At 37.1% G+C, this 21,207-nt stretch overlaps 1 long non-coding RNA gene across 1 annotated transcript in view; it reads left to right on the top strand.

The window, feature by feature from the left end:
• Window positions 1-21,207, top strand: part of LOC122742966 — a 725,757-nt gene that overhangs the window by 557,642 nt on the left and 146,908 nt on the right. Inside the window, exon 6 of the long non-coding RNA XR_006354966.1 lies at window positions 7,695-7,750. This is a non-coding gene — a long non-coding RNA (uncharacterized LOC122742966). The remainder of the gene's footprint in view (window positions 1-7,694; window positions 7,751-21,207) is intronic.

Raw genomic sequence — 21,207 nt, 5'->3', positions numbered from 1 at the left:
GAAAAGTCAGGGACATCTCAAAGCCACAACAAAGCATCAGAAGAGAACATTAGTGTAGGTTTCTCCCAATAAAGACCCAAAAAGTTGGAGTGAGTGAAGTGTCCAGAATTAGTATTTCCAGCAAAAAAAATCCAGTTCACAAATGCCCCCACATGTTTATAATAAAAAGAAAAAATATAATTGTTTTTGTTTTTTGTTTTTACTAGAGCAACTTCTGAGTAAAAACACAATCGAAATAAAACCTGCTTGTTAGGCAACCACTCAGTCTCACTTTGACCTATTCACTTTAGTTAAATTAAACAACAACATATATTGCTATTGCAGATGTTGGAAGGAGTGGATGTTTGCTGGGGGGGGGGGGGTTGGAACTTAGTTCCTTTAAAAATGGGTAGTCTGTCCTCAAGCCCCTAGAGTGTGTTTGCGATAGAGTTAAGCCTTGTTTTGTGGATAAGTGCTTTCTTCACAGCATCTCCTTTCTGCCTGTCTCTCTCAGCATCGCCAAGCATGCACCCTGCACCTTTGATAGCTGACTAAGTTGCAGCAATAGCAGCTTCCAGGTCGAGTATATTGTCACCACCAACACCAATTATGAAAAACTGTAGCTTCCTGCCCTGTAATTCCCCTCTAGATCATATTTCTCTCATTGAGTGGGATGCTTCCCATCACAGAGCAGGCTATAGAGAATTATTTTGGGGGTGCTGACATCCTGCAGGGAGCTCATTAATGCTGAGGCTTGAGTCGTTTCCTTCAAGGGCCCATTGATGATAGCAGAGTCTGATGGCTATCAATCATTCAGCATCTATGGGTACTGAATATTTTCTTCTCCGCAAATGCTAACTGTGCAGAAAGACAGTCCCTGGCCTCTAGGACTTCACAATCTAGTTGAGGAAAGAAGGCACATGCATATGAAAATATACTACTACCAGACATTATTTGTGTAGCTGTTTGAGCTTGCATTACATTAGCACTGGAAGAGACCTTAGAGGTCATTTCATCTTCATTTTTGCAAATAAGGAATCTAAGCCCCAAAGAAATTAAGTGACTTATCCAAGGTAGTAAGAAGCAGATCTGGGGTTTGAATTCAGGTCCTTATTTGTAAGGAAAATAAACCACAAAGTGCTAATATAATGTGATCTATATTTTTAGTTGTTTCACTTCTCTGGGATGTATTTTCCTCATCTCTGAGGAAATTATCTTCTCCAAGACCCTAATATAAAATTATTTCTGGATCTAATAGTCTATAATCCTCTAAGTGATCATGCTGCCCATCTTTGTTAATACCTCATGTGGACCACAGTGTATAACTGGCCATAGCCATGCTTCACTTCATACCTTAGACAGCTTCCTGGATGGCCATGCTACTCCTGCACTTCCAGAGGCATGCCTAGTGGGACCTAGCCCTATTGGCTCTAGAATTCTTGCCCTGGCTCCTTATACCATCCTGATTACCAAGTGACATATATATGGTTCAATATATGCAGCTGAACTCAGTCGTGGTTCACTTTATACTTACTTTTTCTGTGACCCATCCACCCCAACCCACTCCCACAAACACATATGTCTGTTCTAACTCCTGAACCATAATCAAATCAACATGGCCATTGCCACTGGATCACACATGCATGCATGCATGCATACACACATACACACATACCACTGCTAACCCTATATGTGTAACTTACACATGGAGTATGCCACTCCTCCTAGTGGATGATAAACTCCTTCAATGACTATCTTTGCTTTTGTATTTGTAGCCCTGGTTTTTAACACATCACTTGGCACTTTGTAAGTGCTTATTGAACTTCCTTCTATCCCTCCTTCTCTCCCTCTCTCCCTCCCTCCTTTCTTTCTTTCCTTCCTTCATTCCTTCTTTCCTTTTTCTCTAGGATTTGATTAGAAAGAAATAATTTAGGTATGATGCTGTAAGGAAGATTAAATGAGCAGGAGGATGACTGTTTAAATAAAGGGAACAGTATGATCAAAGGCAGATACATGGGAACAAAGTGTAAAGTGTACTTGTGTTGCTATAGATACACACATGTATTTTCTTTACATATAAGTTACTCGCATCTCAAAAGACCTCAGTGCCACTTTTTAGTCTATGCATGGGGACAACATTTTGCTGGGATAAAATAAATTCTTTATTTGAGATTGCATTTATTTAGAATTTCATGCAAGATTTGTCAAAATTCATGATGCTCTCACCCCAAGAAGCTTAATTTGAATGATAGAAATGCAAAAAGCCACGCACCTTGTTGGGCTTTTTTGAAATTTGACATGAATTTTCCTCCTCTTTTTAATACCCAGCTTTCCCCTGCTGATGATTTTGACCATTTTTGCCACCAGGAAACTATCCATTGACCACCACTAGAGCCAAAGTTGGCCCAAGAACTAGGGGGGAGGACCCATTAACCTTAATGGTTTTCATTTTTGTGCCCCTACCTTTAAAAGAATCCAATTATATTTTACTAGAAACAAAAAGTTGGCATTTTTTCTGACTTAAGGAATTAGGGTCTACATAAAAAACCAGTATACTAGATAAAGCAAAGGTTATAGGGTGAAGAAAAATGATAAAATATTTATAACTATGAATTTTTTGTTCTTTTCAGAACCTCCATTTTTAAGGAAGTATTCAGGCTAGCTGTGCCCATTCCTTCATATTTCTCCAAATACTGCTGACTGTCTGGACTTCCTTCTTCACCATGCCCCAACTCCCTCTTCAACTTCTTTTTACATGTTGTCTTCCCCCATTAGAATGTAACTGCCTTGAGGGCAGGGAATATCTTCTAATTTATTCCCCAGCACAGAGCCTGACACATTTAAATAATGTTTGTTGATTTCCTAGAATTTCCTTTATTTCCATACATGTTTTAATATCTTCTTTTACTGCTTCCATCATGCTCTTTAAAAAATCACTGAGCAAAAGTCCTCATGGTTCTTGATATGCTCTGACTAAACCCACTATTCCTGCCTAGTCTCACTCTTTCAGCCAATAATTCACTCAATCTTTCTCTTACTTTGTGTTCTTCTGTACACATAAGAACTGAAGTACTGCCATTAATCTGACAACTGGTTAATCAAATAGTTAGCCAACTTGTGCCAAGTAGCACGATTAATCAGACAACACTTAAGGGGTCAACTAAGTCCATGTACCATGCTATGTACTTGCAATACAAAGATGGAAATTATCATTTAAAAATGCATTGCTTCATTATGTAATGATCAATAAAAGTTTGAATTGCTTCATCAAAAGTAGGTCACGATACTATTTCTTTTGTTTTTGGTGCTGTTGTTTTTTCTATTTTGAGGTTTTTCATCATTGCTCTGATTTTTCTCTTATAACATGACTAATGCAGAAATAGGATTAATGTTATTATGTGTGTGTGTGTATATATATATATATATATATATACCTATATCAGATTACCTGCTGTCTAAGGGAGGGGGGAGAGAGGGGAGGGAGGAGGGAGAAAAATCTGAAATTGGAAAGCTTGTATAAACAAAAGTTGAGAACTATCTTTACATGTAATGGAAAAAAAAAAAGGAGGTCATGGGGGCAGCTAGATAGCGCAGTGGATAAAGCACCGGCCCTGGATTCAGGAGGACCTGAGTTCAAATCCGGCCTCAGACACTTAACACTTACTAGCTGTGTGACCCTGGGCAAGTCACTTAACCCCAATTGCCTCACCAAAAAAAAAAAAAAAAGTAGGTCATGACAGAATAAGCTTCCCCCATCCCTACCACCACCCTTGTTTCTCCCCCCTTTGGTCTGAATGGTATGACTGGTAAATGCAGAGAATTTTGGAGATACTTTTATTTTGTTTGTTTTTTGGTTGGGCAATGAGGGTTAAATGACTTGCCCAAGGTCACACAGCTAGTACAGTCAAGTGTCTGAGATTGGATTTGAACTCAGGTCCTTCTGACTCCAGGGATGGTGCTCTATTCACTGTGTCACCTAGCTGCCCCTCAATACTTTGAATGGAGAGTTTATCAAAGCATTTGACATAGCTTCTCAGGCTATTCTTTTAGATAAGACATGGGGATGTGGGTTAAATAATAATACAGTTATTGGTGGATTGGAAACTGGTTAAATGGTGATATCTACAGGGGAGTCATTAATTGTCTGCTATCATCTTGAAAGGACATCTTCAGTCAAGTGCCTAAAGGGTGTATTCTGAGCATTCTGATGTTTAACATTTTTATCAACAGCTTGAACAAAGGCATAAATAGGCTTATAGAATTTGCCTACAACACAAAGCTGAAAAGAATAGCTAAAGTACTAGGTAATAGAATTGAAATCTAAGAAGATTTTGGAGAGCTGGACCACCAGGAAAAATCTAAGAAAATGAAATACAATAAAGATAAATGTCAGGTCTTCTGCTTCTGATTTTTTTTGAACCCAAGTACAATGTAGAGGAGGAGTGCTTAGACAGCAGTTTGTATGAAAAAACAATCTAGTGGCCTTGTTAGAATGCAAGCTCAATATGTCAACCACGATAAGGTAGGTCTAAAAGCCAATGTGATCTTAGGCTGCATTATGAGAACAAACACATCCAGGAACAGAGAAATAATATTCTGACTGTACTCTGCCCTGGACAGACCACATAGGAAGTACTGTGTTCAATTCTGATTGCCACTTGTTAGAAAGGTCAGTCTTAATTAAGTTCCTTGACAGCAGGGATTCTTGGTTTTTTGTTCATACCATAACATCTAATATAGTTTTTATGCATGTGGGGATGCTTTATAAATTCTTGTTGAAAAAAATGGAGGAAAGCTAGAGGACTTGTTGCTAGGATGGTAAAAGTTCTGGAGCTTACACCATATAAGAATATATTGAAGGAATTGGACATGTTCAGCCTGTGGAAGAAAAGATGTGTGTGTGTGTGTGTGTGTGTGTTAGAGGGAAGTGGTAGGATGACTCTTCAAATATTTGAAGGGCTGTAAGGTAAAAGAGTTATTCTGCTTAGACTGAGAGGGTAGAACCAAGAGTACTGGGTGGAATTTTCAAAAAGGCAGATTGAGACTTGACATAAAGAAAAACTTCCTAAGAATTAAAGCTATCCAAAAGTGTAATGGAATGCTTTAGGTGACAAGAAAGTTCTTCCTCACTTGAGGTCTGGAAGCAAAATCCAAATGGCAATTTTTATACAAGATGGTGTGTTTATAGAATTTTTTTCAGATATTGATTGGACTATACCAGGATTCTTAACTGCTTTATATCATGGACTTCATTAGTGACTGTCTGGTGAAGCATATGGATTCCTTCTCAAAATAATATTTTAAATACATAAATAAAATACATGGGTTTGCAAAGGAAGCCAAAGGGTAATGAATATATGTATGTATGTATATATGTACATATATATATGTATATATATAAAAACACATACACACACACACATATATATATATATATATATATTTTGTTGTTATTGTTGTTGTTCCATCTAAGTTGAGAGGTCTCATGAAAACTATTCAACAGCCCTTATGACAACCTGGACTAGATAATCTCTGAGGTCCCTTCCAATTATGGGATTCCTTAATTCTGTGATAATGTTGTAGGTGAATAATATGGCTATTATTCAAATCTACCTGGGAACTTAATAATTATGTCTTCTATGATAGGTTATCTGTAAAGAAGTTCTTTATTTAAATTTGTATTTCTAGCTTTTGTTTTTATATCATATTTATTTTTATAGAGACATCTATATATGTAGAGCATATATAAAAATATATATTGCCTTCTCTTCCCTCTTTCTCAGAGAGCCCTCTTCTGTTATAAAGAATAAAGAGAGAGGGAAGAAAAATTAAAATAAAAAAAAACCTCACAAATCCAGTATCCAGACTCATGGTGCCAGGCCTATAATCCCTGCTATTGGGGAACCTAAGGCTCATGTATGTATACACTGGGTAGGAGTTCTGAGCTGCAGGAGGGCTAAAGCCAGTTGGGTGTTCACACCAAATCTAACACCAATAACTTGAGCCACTCTGAGGAGGACAGGCTGCTTAGGGAGAAGTAAACCAGCACAAGTCAGACTCAGAGCAGGTCAGAGCTCCTATGCAGACCAGTAGTAGGGTCTGACCCATTAATGACAGTTGTACTTTCAGCCTGGGAAAGATAGGGAGACCCAGTCTCAAAACAGTAACAATAACAAAAACAAAAACTTTAGGAAAATGAATAAATGTGTCAACCAAGTCTAACAGTATAAGTAACATTATGAAAGTATAGTCTTCCAACTCTGCAAAGAAAAAGGGTTGGGTTTTTTTTCCCATTTCTTCTTTGGGACTAAGCTTGGTCATGATAATTCCACAATGTTCGGTTTTATTGTTGTTATTCTTTCTTTCTATTTATATCTTCATAGTCATTGATACTTTGCTTTGCATTGATTTATATGTCTTCCCATTGGGCAAGTTCTAATGAAGACAATACTGTCATTACTTCAATGAAAGATTCACACAACACAGTTCAGGATATAAAGTAAATTCTGCATCAGTTTTAAATGATAATACAATATAAATGATCCAGACTTTTGGCTGAGATGTTGGCCATCACCCCTTAGTTCTAAAAAAAAAGCAAAATGACCAAGTTGCTTCTTGGCTCTACCTTTAACTTCAAAGATATTACCTCTGACAGTATAATGTTAGTGGAGCCTACATGACTACATCATATCTCCCCCTAAGATAGTATAACAAACTATGTATATACATATATATATATATATATACACACACACACACATACACACATATATACACACACATAAATATGAGTATATATACAAATTTATTTTTATATTATTTGTCCAGATATAGGTACCCATGAGTGTATCTATGTGTGTGTGTGTATACACATACACACACATATGAGTAAGTAGGTGGTACAGTGGATATAGTGCTAGGACTGGAGTCAAGAAAACACATCTTCCTGAATTCAAATGTGTCCTCAGACACTTACTAGCTGTGGACAAGCTGTGGACAAGTTATTTAACCCTGATTGCCTGACTTTCCTCATTTATAAAACGAACTGGAGAAGGAAATGGCCAACCATTCCAGTATCTTTGCCAAGAAAAACCCAAAGGGGTAACAAAGAGTAAGAAATGATAGATAAACAACTAAAAACTAAGTAAGAACAAAATATACATATACATATATCAACATATTAACATAGTATGTATATAATTATATATGTACATGTATATGTGTGCTATGTATATCTATACACATATACAAATGTATATGTGTAATTTCTTGTGTTTTCATTGACATACAAAATCCCCAAAAAGAAAATGCCCCTTAAAAAGCAAATCATTACCCATTATTTTGAAATTTATAATTTTCAACAGATTTACAAGAGTACTGAGAGGTAATATGACTTATAGAGAATTATACAGCTAGTATGCATTTAAAAAGTAATACTTGAACTCATGTCCTTATTCTGTGGCTGGTTTTTTTAATCTCTTATCTATTCCTATCTCCAATCTTTATATGCTGATTCAAGTTTCTCCCTGTTTCTTCCTAGTTCAAACATAATGCTTAGCTTCTTTGCATATTTTCTCTTCTAGAAATAGTTGGTCAAATCCTGTTTACATAATATTAATTAGTTGTTATTTTGAATGTTCATATCACATTTAAGAGGGTGGTATAGGTTCACATGTGCTCATTCTTTACCCCTCCCCACTTCTTCCCTATTATAGGTTTCTTCAAATCCAATGGTGAAATGACTCCAGAAGTTGACAAGCTGCTCACTTAGGTAACTATGAACCATGTGTCCACAGATGGATGCTGAGGCCCTTTAAATATGGGAACTTCAGACGTCCTTGTTGACATCATTCTAAGATCTCTCTGTCTGAGGTGCTATCAGGGAACTTGCAGGGCATTCATCAGAATCAAGCTGATGCAAGCATGAATACTCACAGGAAAGGGCCCTTTTATTCTGAAAACTGCTGAAGGCTGGAAAAGGGGCTAATTTATTTAAATTAGCACTGTAAGTGTCAAGCCCCATAGTATCTGGAAGGAGCTGACAACTATGGGTTAAAGAAAGTTTTTTTCTTAAATTTACAAATGAACCACTGCGAAGCTGAAAGTTAACCCGGAAAATCAGAGTTACATAGAAGTAATCACTACTGCTGTTGACACAGACATTGGAAAATAACCGTTTTCTGCTATTAAGCTTTTAAATGTCAGCAAATGGCAGTTTGGTAGATCATTTGCTAATAATGATTAAATTTCTCATTAAAATGTTTCCTTCATTATTCTTCAGGTAGAAATGTGTAATTCAATGATTGTTACATCAATTATACTTAAAAAGCTCATTAAAATACTGAAATATTATCTCTTGTAGCCAGAGTACTTTAAGAGTACTGCACTAATTACAAAAGGAATAAACTCTTGTAATATCACCATTTGAATTGATGCTTTATAAATTCTTAATGTAAAGCTAACATGTAAAGTTTAAATCAAATATATAGATCCAATAAAACAAACCCTTTTTAATCTTGTTTTACCTTGGAAAGGGTTCTGATTATTGTAATTAAATAATGCATGATATAATAAAGATCTAGAGTGTGTGATTATTTTATTGGCAATTGAATATTGGTGCTTTCATTTATGCAAGCGATGTATCACAGGCCATATGCATCAAACACTAAAATATTGATACAATTACACCTAGCCTGCCGGACCGATAAAAAAAAAAATCGGTGACATGACTCTGCTGATGATACGAGGACAGTTTGAAATCCTTGTTAAATTTTAATATTCTGATGTGCAGGGTTATGCTAATTCTGCTAAGAAATAACGTCCCCAAGATCCACTGTTCAGCTTTTTATTTCTGTGATCCTACAAATCCAGCTTCACCTAGCACAGCTAACAAGTAGCGTGTGTCTCTCTGTGCATTTGGCCATTCTCTGGGAGAAAGATGAAAAGCCCATCAGCTGTTGGGGTTTGTCTTTGTTTTTCCTTACAGTAAAAAAGACTTAATGCTTGGTGATTGCAAGCTAATTTTCATATTGACTAAGTGTTTATATTATTTTTAATTTTTTAAGTCTTTACATTAAAAACAATTAGATCTATTTTCCAGAAATAGAGAGTTAATGAACAAGTTTCCTCATGGCCATTGGATACTTAAGGTCCAATCTATGATGCACCCAGGGGCATTCCCAGAAGCAATTGGGTATCAGGGCTTTCTGCTGTTTGTGTAATTGAAGTTTGTAGGCATTTTTTTTTCTTTAAATGGTCATGTGATTCCATCAAATAGGGAAGGGTAGCAGGCCTATCACCAAACATCTGATTTATATTTTAGGTGATCAGTCACCTTGGTTATAGTTATAATGCGCATATAATATTGAAATTGTGAAATGATGACTGGTGAGGGCACTGTATGGGGTATGCTTATCTTTATGTTTATTCACACATTGGTTAAAAAGAGAGTGAAGCATGGACATATAGTAGGCTCAATACATAATTGATGAGTTGAATACAAGACTGTAGAATCTGACTTTGATGGTTAAATTGGCTCATGGGATAGGCACATGTCCTTTTAGGTACCCAGCTTAGTTAGAGCTTATGATCTCCATGATTTTATTAATCAGGGGTGTACCATGGAAGGAAATGCAAATGCCTTCTTTGGGCCAGTAACTGCATGAGGAAGAACTGATTAGTTTCTGATTGTACAATTTTGCCACTCATTCTCCTCCTTGGTAGCACTTCATTGGATAAGGTAAATCTTCAATGGGAAGGCCATGCATTACACTCTCTTTTGAAGGATATCTTGGGTGTATTGTGGAAGAAATAGCGTAATGAAGAGAGTTTGAACATGCTAAGAAAAGGTGAAAAAAACCCTGAATCTATTAAGTGGATTTACATAGCATTTTGAAACCCTAGAGCAAATAGCTTTGTAAGTTCCAGTCTTCACCTTTCCTTCAAGTGACTGGAGCCCTCCTTTTAACAATGTCATGCGTATTTTTCCCCTCTTTTGGATAAGTAGTACTGTCTGGCTATGATATAACACAGTTGATCATCATGAATGTCTATAGGATGTCATATTTATGTTCTTCTGTTTAGCTTAAATCGTACTCTGGTTCTAATAGCAAACAGTCCAGTTACAACAGACTGGCATTGCAAGGCATCTGCTCAATTCAGATAAATAAGACCAATGTGTTTGAAGGGCAAAGTTTCAATACAACTGGCTTGCTATTTCATTTGGAGATGGAATTTCTACAAGGAATAAATAAAAGAAAAAAGGATCGTTTACTAATTGATTAATTATCTTATAATTGAATTAGGAAACCAAGAAGGTATTAGTTGTGTATTTACCATCTCACCTATTTCTTATTTTCTCCTTTACAAATTAGAAGAAGGAACTATGATTAGGGTTTTATATCACAAGGTTGTTTGGTCATTTGGGATGTTCTGTGCTATGATATGAATATCTCTGCCATCGTCTAGGCTTTGAAAGCCACTTTTGGGTACATGCTGTGTTTGTATATGTTTCTACATATTAATATTTGGAAAAAGGGGAAAATTAATTTCACATTGAAGTACACTGGTGTGTTAATAGTATGATTTTTGAAAGCCTCATTTTCCTGCTTGGTCTTTGTTATTCTTTTTCTTTTTTGTTGTTTGTTTCTTTTTTAGATATTGCAAATGAGCCAAAGTTGTGTTCCCACCAAATAGCAGTTCTATAGTGGACAAGAGGATCCTTGAACTAAACAACAGAGAGATGTGGTTTGGGAAAGTTCAGAAACCAGTGGGTCAGAGCAACTTGATAATCAGTGAGAAAATGGTAATTAAAATTTCTGTTTTGTAGCTAAAGGAGTAAACTGGCCCTCTAAGTGAGCAGTTTACACACACTGCTTTGCCTCCTGATGAAGTAGCTGATTTAGTCAGAAAGGTGACAGTTAAGACTGGTTGCAGGAGGAATTTTTGCATCTTTGCAGTGACTTTTTTCCTGATTTTACCATAGTGGCTGTCCATCACGGTTGTTATGTATGCAGGCTGAGTGAGCCCGCAGGGGATCCTAGTTATTTACACTCTTTTTCAAGCTTCGAAGCTGTTATAATCATTCGCTGTCAACTTTGTGCTGACACTGAATTTTACTTTGTGTTTTTTTATGCTCGGTTTGGGTCTCAAATCCTGGCATCCATACCCTACACTGTAATTCTATGGGTGACTGAGCTGACCAGCACTCTACCGTATTACTAACAGAGCCCTGGAAACCTGCTCCATATGGAGATTGCAAGGATTTGTTGATTGTGGACAGTAAACAAAGTCCTGCGGCTTTCTGCTTTTATCCTGGTGGTGGCCCTCAGGAGTAAACTGTGTCCCGGGTTTCATCTCATTGCATTTTCATCTTTAAAAACATGTAAATATCAGTTTCATTTGCCCCCAAGTTGTAAAGTTAGAACAGGCAAACTTTCCCCCTGCCTAGCACAGTGTGATTTCCAGGCTTAGCTGCTCTTCTTCAGGCCCTTGTGCAGAGGACAGCCTTTTTGATCTCCTGTGCTCTCTTCCTCCCCATCACCACATTTGCTTAGCAGGGATTTGCATAGATGACAAAAAAAAAGGGGCTAACGCTGCTATCTCAATAGAAAGAATGCTCTATGTGGTAGGAGCCACAAGGAACAAATTGGCAAGGAGTTGTGGTAGGCACACCAGAAAGATTGTCTTTGCTGGTGTGAGACACCCCTTTAGACTTCAGAAGAGGGAATTTGCATGCCCAGATGTAAATGGGCTGGGTCTCAGTCATGCAGTGAATAAACACCTTTCTTTTACATGTGAATAACAGCCTTCCCATTATGCACAGGGCCTTAAACCTTTAATGATAGAGCACAGGATGATTTCTGCACGTTTAAAATGGACGATGTTACCATGCACCATACCGATTCCAATATGAAAATTTCATGTGCGTGGGGGCCCAAAGGGAGTGATCCACAAAATGATATGACCCTATTCTTAACTGGACTTGAAATAAAGCTGGTCAAGGAGCTTGTGTGCTTGGCCAATGTAATAAAGTAGACAAATAATTACTGAGCAAATCAAACACACTTACACCTCAGATGATTTTGAAATATTATCTATAATCGGGCACTTCTGTGCTAGGAGGAAAGGTTAATAAAGTAATTTAAAAAAGATTGTGTGGAGTATTACAGAAACAGAAGAGGACCGGTGATCATAATTGTTAATCTCCTGAAACACCAGTTCTGTATTGCACAAGGCATATATTTTAGTATATATCCTTATTGTGTATTCCACTTATTATTATATTATCCTATCTAATTATTCTTTATAAAAAAAATCTTATTTTATCTCTTCCCCCCTACAAATAACATTGATAGGATTTCTCCAGCAGAGTGCCCATAGGTAAGTTATTCTAAGGATGTTAAAAGAAGATTACTATTTTTGACAATTATTTTTCTTGTATATGTGCCATACATTGTTCAGTACTGGGCAGGTACTGGATCATTATTCATTAAAATAACCCACAACAACAACCTTTTATTTTTATTCTTGTTATATCTAGAAAAATCTAGGGTTGGCTTAAAATGCATATTATGGAATTGTTCATAATGCTTTTGAACTGGATTGTGATTTCACAATAAAAAATCATAGGATTAGAGAAAGAAGGGACCCGTAGAGACCACCTAGTATAATCCCTCTTTTAAAGGGAAGGAATGGTGGAATGGATGGGTTGAGTGACTCAACCCCCCCCTCCCTGCCCCCTCCCCTATCCCTCCCACTACACATCTCCTCAGGGTCTAAGGGAATATCTAAACCCAGGTCTTCCTAATTCTATACCCTATACCCTATACCTCTCTATACACTATGATATTCTGCCTCCTTCCTGTCTGATCTGGGAAGTGAAGTTCGTTTGGGCCAAGTTAGTATTTGGATGGGAGGCTGCTTGGGAGTGCTGGATAGAATTTTCATTTGGGAGAAGTTGTGATCCAGTACAGAGTACTGAATTTGGAATCGGAGGCCCTAGCTTCAAATACTTCCTCTGCCCTTTACTACTTGTGTGGCCTTGACCAAATTATTAATCTTTTTTGAGCCTCAGTTTCTTCTACTGCAAAATGACAGGGCTAGATGAGATGACCTTGGGCATTCCCTCCATCTCTAAATCACTGATCCAGTGAATACTGAAGACTACAGATGAACTTTTATCATTTTGTTGAAGAGTTGTTTTAATGCATTTTATAATTTCTAGGACAGTTTAGAAATTTTCCTAATAGTATATTTTAGTTGATTGAGGTGTAGAAAAACATATACCAATTATCTTAACAATCAAATAATTTGTGCTTTAAATGGATCTTCTACTTGACCTTGCTGCATGCTCTAGCATTCCCTTTCTTTTCTTTTTACTTCCAAATTTCTGGAAAAATTGCTCTATACTCCCACTCACTGGACCCCTGCTCTCTTTTACACATTGCAATCTGGCTACTGTTATACTGAGCCTGTGCTGAGTGATGGACTGTTCTCTCAAAGAGTACATCAAACCCAATAGCCTGATAGATCTGGAGGCCATTTAGATGTGAACAGAGCTAGATTGACCAGGAAGCAGTCATATATGGGAAGGTTAGAGTTATTTTGGAGTACTATTTGCTCAGACCTGGATTCAGGAAGACCTGAGTTCAAATCCAGATTCAGACTCTAGCTGTGTGATTAAGTCCCTTCACTTCTATCTGCTTCAGTTACAATGGGAATAATAATATGAGGATAAACTTAAATAATATTTGTAAAATTCTTTACAAACCTTAAAGTGCTATATAAATGACAATGAATTTTTTTTATTATCTATCCTTGTCTATTATAGCAGTACTTTGTAGTTCTATACTTTGTAAATTTATTTCCCCATAAAGCTTCTATAAAAGTTTTTATTTTCCTTTTTTTTTTTTAAAGAAATAACCAGCCTCTGTCTCAAGTGAAAGGGAAGAAATGATGTCCGGCTTTCATTTAGGAAAGGAGACTCTGGGCAAAATCAGTTGCTTCCTTGTTCAAAGAGAGAGAGAGAGGTAGAGAAAGATAGAAAAGACTGTCGTCCCAGAAACTCTGGGAAGCCTAAAGGAAAACTTCAGGTGGGATTGGGATTAGAGACTCACTGGTCTTCTTTGTGGAGTTTTCATTTTTTTTTCCTTTTTAAATAAAGTATAATACAGGCATGTAAGCAAGTCTTACTAAACTATATGTGTATTAGAGACTTATGGGAATCTTATACTGATTGGATATGAGTGGTTTGTTTTGTATACAAGTGAATTAGTCTCAATTCCTACTGCTTAAAAATTTTGTGAGATGGTAAATGATAAATGAACTCAGTCTAGACAAAAGTTGTTATTCTTGTTGTTGTTTTGTCAAGGCTGACTCTCTGTGACCCCATTTGGGGTTTCCTTGGCAAAGATATTATAGTGGTTTGCCACTTCCTTCTCTGGCTTATTTTATAAATGAGGAGATTGAGGCAAATGGGAGGTAAGTGACTTGCCCAGGGCCACAAAAGAGTCTGGGACTGGATTTGACCTCAAATTCTCCTGACTCCAGAGTGAGGACTCTATCCACTGTACCACCCAGGCAAAGCTAAAAGACTTCATTTGGAATTGGAGTCCTATGGCAGTTACCTATAGAGGAGGATTAACAATAGATGAGACTTTAGGACAACAAAAAGCACCAGGACCTCCTTATAGTGTTATAGTCATTATTCCTAATGCCGGTTTTTGGTTTTGAGTTGGGTTGGTTTTTTGTTTTGTTTTGTTTTATTTTTTAGTCTAATATACTGTTTTGTTTTTTTTTTTAGTGTGGCAATTGGGGTGAAGTGACTTGCCCAGGGTCACACAGCTAGTAAGTCTTAAGTGTCTGAAGCCAGATTTGAACTCAGGTAGTCCTGAATCCAGGGCCGGTCCTCTATCCATTGTGCCACCTAGCTGCCCCTCTAATGTACTTTTAAAAAAAGGCAAAATGAAATCTTGGAGTCTCTCAAACAATGTGGGCCTTGGACAAATGCTTCATTTTGCTGAAGATATTCATCCATCTCTGGTCACCAAATAGAAATGGTGCCTCATTTTTGTACAGAGGCCACACATTCAATGCAGAGTTTCCCCATTACTTCCTGAGAGGTATTAGGCATTTGTCCCTATGATTTCTCTGACCTTGATACAAGGTGGTATTACCGACAGGCAACAGAGAGCAGAGTTTTCCGATGTCCTCAGTGCGGCAGGAGCTGCAGCTCCCCTATCCGTCTGCACAGCCACACTGTGGCCTGTGGCTCTTCAAGGCGCTAATCCATGGTTGTCCGTGACTGGCGGAAGCCTACTATTCCCCAGCTGACTGTATATTTAGATATCCTGATTCAGAGTAGCTTCTTTCTGACTGCCTTAGGGTTAAATTTTCCCTTTCTTCTGGCAGCAAAAGCAGATCTTGGATCTCTTGGCAACAACAATGGCAAAATTCCAACACTGGGTGAAAGCAAGCATTTTCAGGAAGTTGACCCAAGCCAACATTGTCTTCTTCCTCTTCCAGCCCCCACTTCCTTCCCAGGATGGGGAAAATGCCATTTTATTTTGCTAGAACACGAGCATTCCAGGTACAATAGTCATATGCCATCTAAACTTGGTGACAATTTGTTTTTTTTTTTAAGTTTGTTTTTATTTTTGTTTTGTTTTATTTTGTATTATGGGTGAGAATCTGGCCCAGTGCCTTTGATCACTGCAAAAAGTTCAAGTCAGGAACAAAAATGTGTGACATGTTTCATTGAAAGCATAGCTTTTCTCTGGATTTGACAGCCGAAATGAGTTGTTTCCTACCTTCTCCTGTGATGACTACCAAATCCCTACAGAGATTTGGATGCCTTTCATGAGGAGAAATCATCCACCAGGGGTGGGAGTTGGGGGAGGAGGGGATTGAGGAGGGTGTAGTTTGCTAAAGGAAACCAAGTAAAGAAGAAGAAAAAACCTCTTGTTTCCTCTTATTCCTAAAACTGCTATCATATCTCTTGCCCCACTGTTATAATTGATGCTTCTAGGGCCACTGCAGCCATCCCATCTAGCTACCCTACTTTGGGACCTGAAGCTTCATGCAGGATCTGCCATGTGATTAACTTGGTGGGTGAAAGAAGAACTTAACAGGCATGTTATAATCCACACCCACGTTCTCTGCTGGACTATGAGTCCAAATTAAAACCCTGAAATGCAGTGGTCCTAGGTCTGGAAGGTCGATTTCTAAAGAAAAGGACCTGGGCCACACATGGATATAAAAAGGCTGATAAAATCCACGTGTGACCCTGAAAAATATTCTTTCTTCTGTCCACCACTTAGTTGATGTCATTTTCAATTTTCCGGGGGGGGGGGGTCATGATATGAGTTGTTTTGGATAGCATTGATTTTTTTAATGTATTATATTCCCCTAAATGTTTGGTTGATCTATAGGTAGATGTGTTTCCTTGTTTTCAAGCCCAACATCAGCTATTACACTATTCAATTTTCTCATCTTTACATTTCTACACCAAGGTTAGAGTTTTCCTGTAACCTTTTGTAGATCTAAAGAGTATAGATGGGGGAAAAACACACACATCCTAATACTTGTTGTGTGGGCTTTCCATAATTAAGGTCAGCACAGAAAATCATCTAACTTTTTTTTTTCAAACAAGAGAACAAAATTTCACACCACGAATATCTCAGATCCAATAGACAGAACAGGTTAGAAAAGTAATATAGTCATGGTAATTACTTTCATCTGGCAAAATATTTCAGTCAGCAATGACTAGCAATAAAATAAAATGATCACCCTTAGTATATCTATTACAAAAACAATTGTCTAAAATAAAAATGGTTTAAAATACCCACTGGAATATAAAATATCAATACAAGACATCTCTCTCTCTCTCTCTCTCTCTCTCTCTCTCTCTCTCTCTCTCTCTCTCTCTCTCTCTTCTTTCTCTCCTCACCCTGTCCTTGGCTCTCTTTAAACCACCTTCCCTCCCTATCTTCTCTTGCTCTATTCCCCTCTCTCTCCCTTTCTCTCTCTCCCTCACTGTCTCTACCCATCCCCACCCCCACATACACATATTTCTACCCTTTTGTGGTATCAATGGATTTTAGTATCAGCAAGACAATTTACTTAAAGTTTAAGGCCTTTTCCCAAACAATGAAAAAAAAATTACTCCAATTAAGGATTTATAAATAAAGAAAATACTGTAACCATCATCTTTCGATTTTAAAATGAGTTTTCTTTTAGCTTTTAGGTTTTATAGAAATCACTTATATCCTCCTTAAAAGAGATCCCTCTTCTTTTTTTTTTTAATATAAATATAGTGAATGCGAAACACCATTAATCCAGTAGTAATATCATCTGATAGTAGTTAATCCCTTCTTAGGCATGGCTTTACTTGGGCCTTTGGAATATAGAAATGTGCTTTTACTCTTAGGCATTTTATTTAAGCATCAATCAGTTCTTAACGCTTAATTGTCTTCAGTAAAAGACCACCAAGCAAAATGAATACTGTCTTCAAAGGTATTTCCTTGGGAGTCTTATTACATTCTTTAGCCAGTTATTTTGTATTCTAAGGTTATGGATCAAGGGCAGTCCCATGCCTGTGGTTTGGACTTGGCTATCTGTTGTGACAGGATGATGCAGGCACGCTGGAAGATCCTAATCTGTCAGAGGAAGTCTATTAAGTTCAAGCCCCTAAGCTGTCTCAGCCAAATCAGTGATACCAAAGTTACATTTGTTTTTGTGATGACCATTCATTTTGGTCAAATGAAGAAATTGCTAGTGTGGTCTCTGTGGCTCCAGGGGCAAAATCTGTGAATGTCAAGTATCTTTTGGCCTCTCTGCTTTCCCTGAGACGTTACTGAGAATACCATCATGGAAAAAAATCATCATTTTTATTGAAGCTGTTTATAAGTCACCTTGATCAAAAAAAGAAGTGGCAAAGGAGAGATAATGGGGTGCATTTTTTCCTCATTGTGGAACAATAAAGTTAGAAAACCCTCAGCCTATCCAGGGGAACATTGAGGGCTAAAAGTTGGACAGGAAACCAGGCTCACTTGCTCGGTCTTGTATCCATGCTAAAGCTTTTGACCTTTGAACTCCTTAACTTTATCCTGTTTTGTCAAAGCTATTGATCTGGTTAAGTCAAGAAATTTCATTGAAGCAGCATGGTATGGTGGAAAGACTGGGAATCAGAAGACATGAACTCCCAGCTTTCTGTGACCACATGCAAATCTCTTATGCTCCATGTGCCTTAGTTCCCTCATCTATTAAATGAAGGGGTTGGATTAGATACCCTCAAAGATCCCTTCCAATTCTAAATTCTGTGATCCATACTCTAAATGCCACGATTCTTATTTTAATTTAATAAATATTTATGAAGATCCAATTATATTTAATATACTGCATGAATGTGCAATAATATTATACACTGGTCTTGGAATCAGGACATGGGTTCAAACCCTGGTTCTGACATGCATTAACTATGTAACCACTGGCAAGTTACTTTATTTCTCCCCTTCAGTACAACATGTTTGACTCTTTGTGTGACCTCGTTTGGAGATTTTTGGCAAAGATACTAGAGTGGTTTCCATTTCCTCCTCCAATTCATTTTATAAATGAGAAACTGAGGCAAACAGGGTTAAGTGACTTGTCCAGACTCATTCAACTAATAAGTGTCTGAAAAACTATTTGAGTCTGTTTCTAAGCCCAGTGTTCTATCCACTGCCACATAGCTGCCCTATATTCCTTTAGTAGCAAAAAAGGAAGTGCCTACCTACTAAGACTAATTGGTTAAGAAAAAAGACTGGTAGATTCCTGCCTCAAACTAATCCTCAGTTTCTACATCTACAAAATGAGAATAAAAAAGATATACTACCAAATTCACAGTTGTCATAAGGAAATCACTTCATTATTTAAATATATTTATGTTGCTATATTTTTAAGCAATCTATATTTCCCGATATATTTTTCCTCTAAGAGCTTCTCAGAGAACAATCCCCTATAATAAACATTCAGCAGAAGGGGGAAAAAGTTCAGGGAAACTAGCTAACATAATGAAAAGAGCCTGACATCTTACACTGTTTTCCACACTTACAGTCCCTCGATTCTTCAGAGAAGTAAAGGGAGGTTTCTTCTCATATAAGGTTAAGTACTTTAACCTCTTAACCTAAAATTGTAATAGACAAATAATTATTATTATTTACTATTGAATATCAAGATCTCAAGCACAAGAAAAATACCACAGAGTGTAGAAGAAGTGAAATCAGGTTTAGCTTTGTTTTTGTTTTTGTTTTTTACTTTTTCTTCCAGGGATGGGGGGTGGGGGTGGGGGGTGAGGGGGAGGAGATCTTTAGTGGGCATTAATGCTTTGCACATACTGGGGCTTAGTAGATACATCTCCAATGAATGACATAGACTTCATTTAGTAGAGGGAAGGATTGGTTCTCTATTCCTTCAAACATTTTCAAAAATGAGATTTAATTTTCTAGTGAGCAAAGATTACCCCCCCCCTTTTACCAGAGGCAAAGAAAGCAACTCTCATGAGAACAGTCATTCTCTTGTCTCAGCCTAGGACTATACAATGTAGGAGCTGGATGGGACCTGACTCATCATTTAGAACAATGCTATAATCTTTTAAATGAGAAAAGTGACGCCAGAAAACTATGTACTAATTTGCCCAAGTTCACACTTTTAGTTGGTGATAGAGATGGGACAAAGAAGTTGAGAAGTAGTCTCTGAAAGTTAAACTGATGGGACAGGAAATAAACCCACTTAGTAGCCTCCTCTTTGAACTAATTAGTCTTGCTAAGTAGGTGCCAAGTTGATAGCTACTTGTTTCTGGGCTGCTAATAAGAATTTTCTAACTTCAGTGTGCTGAGGGGACTAAGCCTCAGTCACTCTGCTCGTATAAGAATTCTGTTTTTCCTCTGCCTCATTGTCATTTTTTGACTCAAGGAAAATTTTGCATCTGTTTAACTTTTATCTTCGTTCTAAAGATAAATTTAGGTTCTAGTCATCTCAATCCTCCAATGATATCCTTTTCATACCATACCTTTCTTTCCGATCTCATTACACAGCATAGTCTAACACCCACTGAAATAAAAGGACCAAGAAAACATCTGGGAGAATTAAATGGGAAAAGATCTATTTGCTAATTGTTTAGAGATTGGAACATAGTCTAGGAAAATTGGTGTTTCAAGCTGACCTCTAACACTAAAGTATTGTTACTAGATGTATGACAAAATAAATTGCATGTATAGCTTAGCTTTCTTTGGGCAAATCTTATACATGGAAATCTGTATTTACGAAATGATAAGTTATGAATGATAGCTTTTCAAAAGAACTCACCATGAGATTCTTTTAAATTGGGAGATCTCTTGGGTTATTGAAATGAGAATCTGCTATACCAAAAATCAATTTGCTCATACCTAGAGATATTTAAAGAAAAAGAGGAAGTTTGATGATTTTTGGTGTATCCTTTATGAGAGTTATGGAAATATATGGACTAGAATTTCATGGGTTGAGAGGGTATGTATGGATTGTGAAATGTACCACTGAAACAATTACTTTTGCCGATGAGATCATAGATGTATTGAAGCAAAGAAAAGAGGCTTGTATTCCAAATTTCAAAGTTAGGAAGAGGCAAATTTGAGCCTTATCTAAGGAAAACCTTAACAATTAGAGCTATCCCAAACTACAATTGGCTGCCTTGAGTGTTAGTGTGCTACCTTTCATTAGAGTTCTTTATGCAAAAGTCGGATGGCCTCCTGTCTACTATCTTGTGGACCAAATGGATGTTGAGGTCTTCTATAATGGAGATCAGTTGAAACAATAATATCAACATATATACAGATAAATAATATATTGATGGATAAATGTGTGGCATATTTGTGTATGTGTATACCCACAGATACATAGATAGATACATACACACATGGATAGATACATAGATAGTATTTCCTATGAATAAATATAAACAGATCTAGATGGAAAAAATTAAGGTAGATAAAAGGTTCACAATTAAGATTAGACAGCAAGCTAGCCAATTATATGAAAAAAGAGTAAAAAAAAACATTTTTAGAAACCCCAATACCTACAATTACCTAAAGATACTAATCCTCACCTACCCCTCTTCTCCCATTTTCTCTTACTCCCTCAGTTCTCTCTTTCCTCCCATGTCATCCTGTATCATATATTTATCAAATATATATGTCATCATATATTTCATATTTC

The sequence above is a fragment of the Dromiciops gliroides genome, chromosome 2 (genome assembly GCF_019393635.1).
Source record: "Dromiciops gliroides isolate mDroGli1 chromosome 2, mDroGli1.pri, whole genome shotgun sequence".
Taxonomy (NCBI): domain Eukaryota; kingdom Metazoa; phylum Chordata; class Mammalia; order Microbiotheria; family Microbiotheriidae; genus Dromiciops; species Dromiciops gliroides.
This window is presented reverse-complemented; position numbering and strand designations above follow the sequence as displayed.